This window comes from Micropterus salmoides, unplaced genomic scaffold (assembly GCF_014851395.1).
Source record: "Micropterus salmoides isolate LMB-PRFRI ecotype aquatic unplaced genomic scaffold, ASM1485139v1 Ms_hic_scaffold_22, whole genome shotgun sequence".
NCBI classification, from domain to species: Eukaryota; Metazoa; Chordata; class Actinopteri; order Centrarchiformes; family Centrarchidae; genus Micropterus; species Micropterus salmoides.
In genome coordinates, this window is record NW_024041373.1 from 3,131,024 (window position 1) to 3,139,256 (window position 8,233).

The 8,233-nt window shown below is 38.7% G+C and overlaps 1 long non-coding RNA gene across 1 annotated transcript in view; it reads right to left on the reverse strand.

Annotated features, from left to right (window-relative positions):
- LOC119917637 overlaps window positions 1-7,009 on the reverse strand; it is a 38,318-nt gene extending 31,309 nt beyond the window's left edge. Inside the window, exon 1 of the long non-coding RNA XR_005447316.1 lies at window positions 6,799-7,009. This is a non-coding gene — a long non-coding RNA (uncharacterized LOC119917637). The remainder of the gene's footprint in view (window positions 1-6,798) is intronic.
- Window positions 7,010-8,233: the final 1,224 nt, after the last annotated feature.

Here is an 8,233-nt window from a genome sequence, read left to right on the forward strand (position 1 = left end):
AAGTTCAATACAATCTGTTATCAACAAATAAAACTGAGTGGTATTTATCACGTTCTAAAGGTTATATTTATGAACATGGAGAAAAGGCAGGTCAACTTCTAGCCCACCAGTTAAAATCTAAAGCTGCCTCTCAACTTATACCTCAAATTTGTAACAGTAATAATGATTTAATAGTTAATCCAATTGAAATTAATAACACTTTTAAGAACTACTTCTCAAATTTGTATACTTCTGAAAGCCCTGAAGCTAACTCTGAAATTTTTGAATTTTTAAACAATATAGATATACCCGTCCTCAATTCTGTGCAGAAAACTAACTTGGATCAGCCCATACAAATAGAAGAGATTTTAAACTCAATCACATTAATGCAGAGAAAAAAAACTCCTGGCCCTGATGGCTATCCAATAGACTTTTATAAAAAATTTGCAGATAAATTAGCCCCTATTCTTCTTGATATGTTTGAGGACTCATTGAAAAAGGGTAGCTTGCCACAAACCTTGAATGAAGCAAACACTATACTTTTACTAAAACCTGGAAAAGATTTTGGCAAAAATCCTTGCTTTACGTTTAGATACAGCAATAGAGAACTTGATCTCAAAAGACCAAACAGGTTTTGTCAGAGGTCGACATTCTTTTAGTAATATCCGGAGATTGTTAGGGGTAATACTCTCGTCTAAACTTTCTCAGGACTCTGTTCCTCAGGTAGTCATCTCGTTAGATGCTGAAAAAGCATTCGACAGGGTGGAGTGGAAATATTTATTCTTTGTGCTGGAAAAATATGGATTTGGTACATCTCTTCTCTCATTGATTAAGTTATTATATTTTTCCCCTAAAGCATCTGTAATCACAAATAGAGTATGTTCAAAGTATTTTCCCCTATCATGGGGTACAAGACAAGGATGCCCTCTCAGCCCTTTACTTTTTACATTAGCCATGGAGCCCCTATCTATAGCATTAAGACATTCACAGTATTTCACTGGCATCAGCTGTAAGGGGATAGAACATAGAGTATCCTTATATGCCGATGATATGCTGTTGTATATTTCAGATCCGATTTTAGGTATTCCACAGGTAGTTCAAATTTTGAAACAATTTGGAACTTTCTCAGGCTAAAACTGAATTTTTCGAAAGTGTTTGTTTCCCCATAAACCGTAAGGGCCTCCAGATTTCAAAATACCGATATACCTTTTCAGTTGTCCATAATGGGTTTAAATATTTAGGTATATACATCACACAGGGATTCTCTAACCTTTACAAAGAGAACTTTGTTCCTCTAATTGACAAGTTAAAATTAGACCTCAAAAAATGGAATTTGCTATTTCTCTCTCTTGCAGGTAGAATTAATTGTGTAAAAATGAACATTTTACCAAGATTCTTGTACTTGTTTCAATGCATTCCAATATTATTAACAAAATCCTTTTTTCAGAATTTAGACAGACTTATTTCATCATTTATATGGGGTGGAAAAACACCTAGGATTAGGAAGGAATTTCTCCAAAGACAGAAATCTCAGGGCGGATTAGCGCTTCCTAATTTCAGGTATTATTATTGGGCTGCAAATATCTCAAAAGTACTTTATTGGCTTCAGAACCCCAAAGATGCCTGGTGTATTTCAGAGGCAAACTCCTGTACTTCATCATCCCTTCCTGCTTTAGCTTTATCTAAATTGCCCCATTTGTATTTCTATGTATACTCAATGTCCAGTAGTCGCAAATACTCTCAAGATTTGGTTTCAATTTAGACAATGTTTTGGTTTTAAGGACTTCCTCATAGTCAGCCCTATATGCAAGAATCACCTATTCCTTCCAGCTCAATTGGACTCAGTCTTCAGTCAGTGGCAACAGACAGGTCTTGTTAAATTTAGTGATCTTTTCATTGATGATTTTTCGCCTCTTTTTCCAGCCTCTCCTCAAAATATAATCTGCCAAATTCACACCTGTTTAGATATCTTCAGGTTCGTCATCTAATTCAAAATCTTTGTCCCACATATCCATCCATTCCTCCCAGTACAGGATTGGATGCAATTTTAAACATTCCCTTACTTTTGAAGGGAGTAATTTCTAATGTATATAATATTTTAATGTCAATTAAAAAATGTCTAAAGATTTGGCAGTGGTCATATCAGAGGAAACCTGGAATAATAATCCAGACTGCTGGATTACGGGACAACTATATTTAAAATTTTGTCTGAGGCATATGTTAAGGATATCAGGCCTAGTTTTGAGATGGCTGTCTTTGGAGTACCTAAACAAGATGTGGTCATGTCCAAAAAGTGTCAAGACGCATGCGCTTTTGCATGTCTTTTGGCTCGTAGAAGAATATTGCTTGATTGGAAGTCAAGTAAACCACCCTTAGTTTCACTCTGGCTTAGTGATGTGATGCTGTTTTTGAAACTGGAGAGAATAAAATATTCTCTTAGAGGATGCACCAAACGTTTTTATTCTGTATGGACCCCAATGATTTCTTATTTTGAAAAGGATGCAACTCTTCCCCCAAACTAAAACTAATTTTTGATAAGGCCTGTGCACATTGGATCGGATGACGTAATCCGACACAGTTGGCTAAAAATGTTGTCAATTATTTCCTCACTGTTTGTAACATAAGAACTTCGATATACTTTTTATTTATTTATTTATTTATTGTTTTGGTTTTTTGGGGGGGGGTTTTGTTCAGTGACATTGTAAAAACAAGGAGTATTGTTAAACTCTTTCTGTATGTGTTACGTCACTTTGTTCTTCCTTCAATAAAATATATATTAAAAAATAAAAAATAAATAAAATCAGGCAAACACCTTTTTCAGCTTAAGGCTTTATTGTTCTACTAATACCATGGCACTGCTGGCCGTGTTGGAAAGCAGCCTGCGTCGCTCTTTAACAAGCCGGTAAATAAATTTCACTTTCTGTTAACGCCGCATTAAAAGCATATTCACTCTCTGCAGAGCAAACGTAGACTTCCCACTGTAACATAAGTTAGATGATCACTAGATTGATTCTGATATATTAACAGTATCCTGTTGTTGAAAAGAGCATTGCTTTCTTTTGATGGATATTAGCCTGTTTTTTTTCGCATCAGTTACTATGTGTTTTATAACGATGTCCGACAGTGAGTCCATAAACAGAATGTCGCCCGTCAAACTAATCTTGGCTTTCACTCAGCAGCTACCAGCTGTTATTAATTCAGGAAACAATCATTTTTGAGATGCACAGAGAGAGAGAAAATATGGTGGTTTAAACAGTCCTGTTGGGCTTTACACATGACGCACAGCTTCCTCTGTATGTAGTTTTCATCAACAACGAGCTGCTCACGTGTTACTGCCACAATCATTCTTTGCGTTGTGAAGAGAATTTATAATCAGATTGTATTGGCTGCCTGTGCTACTGCAAAGCATGTTTGGTTGGCTACATGTCCATAGACAAAGATACAAATGCTCCGTATTTATATAGCGCCTTTCTAGTCTTTTCGACCACTCAAAGCGCTTTTACACTACATCTGCATTCACCAGTCATACACATTCATACACTGAGCCTAAGTTGACTCTGTTGTGCTATTGACCTCATCAGGTCACCTCGTCACGTTTCAGCCTAAGTGCTCAAACGGAAACTAACATTCACACACATTCATACGGGGTTCAGTATCTTGCCCAAGGACACTTCGACACGCAACCGGGGAGCCAGGGATTGAACCGCCGACCTTCCGATTAACGGCCAACCCGCTCTACCTCCAGCAAACGTGATATTTGAAAAGTGATCTTAACACATTCATGGAGATTTAAAAAGGGAAATAATTGTTTTAAACAGAAATGGCTAAAGATAATCAACCAGTAAAGCAAATTGCATTCTCTAGAAATAACCATGTGGCAGCTGTTTCTAACCTGATAAACAGCAGATGAAATATATTATTATACTTTTACATGAGTAGGTTTGTAATTTTTTCCTCTAACTTTTTATGGGAGTAATTGTACTTTTTCTTGAGTAAAGATTTTGAGTACTTACCTGCAACTGACCAGTGGCACCAGTACTAGCACTGACATGGTGAACATGAGACAGACAGCAGAGATGAGGTCAATAGCACAACAGAGTCAAAGCCAGCACAGTCCAAAGCAGCAGTTTATGGTTAGATTGATGATGATATGACTTATTTAGTTATCTACTCAAGGGTTCAGCTGAAGTGAGTACTTTACTTTAGGAGAGTTAGTGGTGTTTCTAGTTTAGAAAATGTATTTTTAAGGCTCATTTAGTTATGTACTCTACATGCATAAATTTCTCAAGAATACAGGAGCATGTCATCAGAGTTTGCATTGAAGATACAGTGGGTACGGAAAGTATTCAGACCCCTTTAAATTTTTCACTCTTTGTTTCATTGCAGCCATTTTCCAAAAATCAAAAAAGTTCATTTTATTTCTCAGTAATGTACACTCAGCACCCCATCTTGACAGAAAAAAACAGAAATGTAGAAATTTTTGCAAATTTATTAAAAAAGAAAAACTGAAATATCACATGGTCATAAGTATTCAGACCCTTTGCCGTGACACTCATATTTAACTCAGGTGCTGTCTATTTCTTCTGATCATCCTTGAGATGGTTCTACGCCTTCATTTGAGTCCAGCTGTGTTTGATTATACTGATTGGACTTGATTAGGAAAGCCACACACCTGTCTATATAAGACCTTACAGCTCACAGTGCATGTCAGAGCAAATGAGAATCATGAGGTCAAAGGAACTGCCTGAAGAGCTCAGAGACCGAATTGTGGCAAGGCACAGATCTGGCCAAGGTTACAAAAAATTTCTGCTGCACTTAAGGTTCCTAAGAGCACAGTGGCCCCCATAATCCTCAAATGGAAGACGTTTGGGACGACCAGAACCCTTCCTAGAGCTGGCCGTCCGGCCAAACTGAGCTATCGGGGGAGAAGAGCCTTGGTGAGAGAGGTAAAGAAGAACCCAAAGGTCACTGTGGCTGAGCTCCAGAGATGCAGTCGGGAGATGGGAGAAAGTTGTAGTAAGTCAACCATCACTGCAGCAATCCACCAGTCGGGGCTTTATGGCAGAGTGGCCCGACGGAAGCCTCTCCTCAGTGCAAGACACATGAAAGCCCGCATGGAGTTTGCTAAAAAACACCTGAAGGACTCCAAGATGGTGATAAATAAGATCCTCTGGTCTGATGAGACCAAGATAGAACTTTTTGGCCTTAATTCTAAGCGGTATGTGTGGAAAAAAACAGGCACTGCTCATCACCTGTCCAATACAGTCTCAACAGTGAAGTATGGTGGTGGCAGCATCATGCTGTGGGGGTGTTTTTCAGCTGCAGGGACAGGACGACTGGTTGCAATCGAGGGAAAGATGAATGCGGCCAAGTACAGGGATATCCTGGACGAAAACCTTTTCCAGAGTGCTCTGGACCTCAGACTGGGCCGAAGGTTTACCTTCCAACAAGACAATGACCCTAAGCACACCGCTAAAATAACGAAGGAGTGGCTTCACAACAACTCCGTGGCTGTTCTTGAATGGCCCAGCCAGAGCCCTGACTTAAACCCAATTGAGCATCTCTGGAGAGACCTGAAAATGGCTGTCCACCAACGTTTACCATCCAACCTGACAGAACTGGAGAGGATCTGCAAGGAGGAATGGCAGAGGATACCCAAATCCAGATGTGAAAAACTTGTTGCATCTTTCCCAAAATGACTCATGGCTGTATTAGATCAAAAGGGTGCTTCTACTAAATACTGAGCAAAGGTCTGAATACTTATGACCATGTGATATTTCAGTTTCTCTTTTTTAATACATTTGCAAAAATTTCAATTGTCAAGATGGGGTGCTGAGTGTACATTACTGAGAAATAAAATGAACTTTTTTGATTTTTGGAAAATGGCTGCAATGAAACAAAGAGTGAAAAATTTAAAGGGGTCTGAATACTTTCCGTACCCACTGTAGCTCTGTGTTCACAAACTTTGTTGCAGAGAGAGTCAGGGCCAAGTGAGACACAAGAAATCACAGACAGCTCACATTAGGATAACTGAATACATTTGTACTGTGGCTAGCTACATTAACTAGCAGCTGTTCCATGGTTTTTATGTTAGTCAGTTTTGTTCTAGTTATATAATACTCCCTCTCTCTGACCCTCTGAGTTTTCATAATCTCCCCTCTCCAGTCTGTTCTCCATATTCCGTCACTGCAAATAGCCACACTAATAAGTACATTCTGTTTTCAAAAGTCATTAGAAATGTGCATTTAAGTGCTTTATTTTAAAAAAACAGGGGGGCCGAAACTCCCTAGCATTTCAGCGTCCCCCCCAGGTGCAAAGTCTCTCCTACGCCCCTGATTCTTTCACTCATATTCTTTGCCTTTATAATTACTATCTTTATGATAACAAACAACAGCTGTTTTGTCTGTAGGTTCGCGTCATTTCCCGTTTCACATTTCACCTATGTTTTCTTGACTAAACGTGGTTTGGAGACCAGCGTCGGTTGACAGAGTCCTTGTCAGCTGGTGTACTGTGTGACCGCTCAGTCACGTATTAGTGTGAACGCCACAACGACTTCAAGACTCCCGTCACAAGACGGCAAGTTGTGTAGTGTGAACGGCACGGCGATCAGCCGACGCTGAAAGTCGTGTAGTCTGCACGAGCCCTACAACACATCCTACAGGATTTCTCACACTTATGCTAATTTATTATCGACAATGTAACAACAAACTATACCCTATGTCTTTGTCAAGAGACAGTGCTACTTCTGAGTGTGTAATTTATGGACCGTATCACCAGCAAGACGCCAACACAAAGGACAACTTAGGCAACGTTACTTACCTATTATGGAGTGATTTATTCCAGTTTGGAAGAAAACTTCTCCGAGAGTTGCCGGGTGTGTAAATACCGTCATAACTCCATCTCGGGTACCTTCAGTTGTTCTGAAGAAACACTCAAGTATTTCTTAACACAAGTGTACACGATCTATCACACGCCGGCTGCCTCCACGGTCTTAAACTCTTGTAAGGAGCTATTGACTGGTTGTGTTGTTCTGTCTGTGGAAAACAAAGCATCCGTTTACACTTTCAAAGTAAAATACCTATCACTGTACCGAAGCACACTCAGTGTACTACTCAGAAGAAAATCTAAATTACAGTTACAGTTGATTTTCAGATCTGTGCTGATTGGAAACTTTCTGTGGAAAACTGTTTTCTTTCTCCAAAGTACCCAGTGCAGTGTAGGTCTATGTTAACCCATTCAATTGGTTTTTGAAATTAATGAGCAGACAATACAGTTGCACAACTTCAGTAGAAAATCAGTTGGTCTAATATAAATCAATTCCCACATTTACCCTAGATAAATACTTTAATGGAACAAGATAATAATATCAATGACATTTAACATCAAAATCCATGCTTTTAATTTAAAGGTGAAGCCACACTTCTCCTGCTGTTTCTTCTTCTAAATGGCTTGATGCCCCTGTATCCGGCCCCCCAAAAGGAACAAAAACAAACTCTGCATTAACGATCCTATCACGTGTCCCGACTGGGAAAGATTGAGGGTTTACCTCTAGGTCAGAGCAATAAAAACTTTCCATGATGTAATTAAGAATAAGCCAAAGTACATTTTAAGAACATAATAATGACAAAACAACTTAATCATGAAAATTTTGAATCACTGAAATGGAAGGAGAATGTTTGTTTCCACTTCTTTATAATGACGCATCCTGAAAAAAGGTAGGGATTTTCAGTTTTATGAATTTATAACACTTTGTACATACTTATTTTATTATATACAGGACATACAGAATATGTCAGAATGGAAACCCTATGTTTAGGAATCTATCTAAGTGAAATAAATGTAATTCAATTCAATTTTATTTATATATTGCCAATTTACGACAACAGTTATCTCCCTCTCCCAGTTATCTCTTTTGATATAGGGCAGGGCCCCGTTTCAGAAAGCAGGATTAGTGAAAGCATGTTAAGCCTGAGATGAGGGAAACTCTGGGTTTTCTGTTTCAGAGACCAAGATTAGATAAACCCTAGATCAGTAACTGGCAACTCAAATGCTTGAGAACCTAACCTCCACACGAGGAGGTTTACTTCAACAATCTCTCTCTCTGACTCACCTCCTCTGTAGCCTGAAGCAGTTGTCTGACACACCGTTTCATTTCCTCATTCATACTGTCAATATCAAAGCACATAGCAGAACGCATTCATATGCAGAAGTTTACATCTTTAGAAACATCAAATTCCAAGTTAGATATTATGTT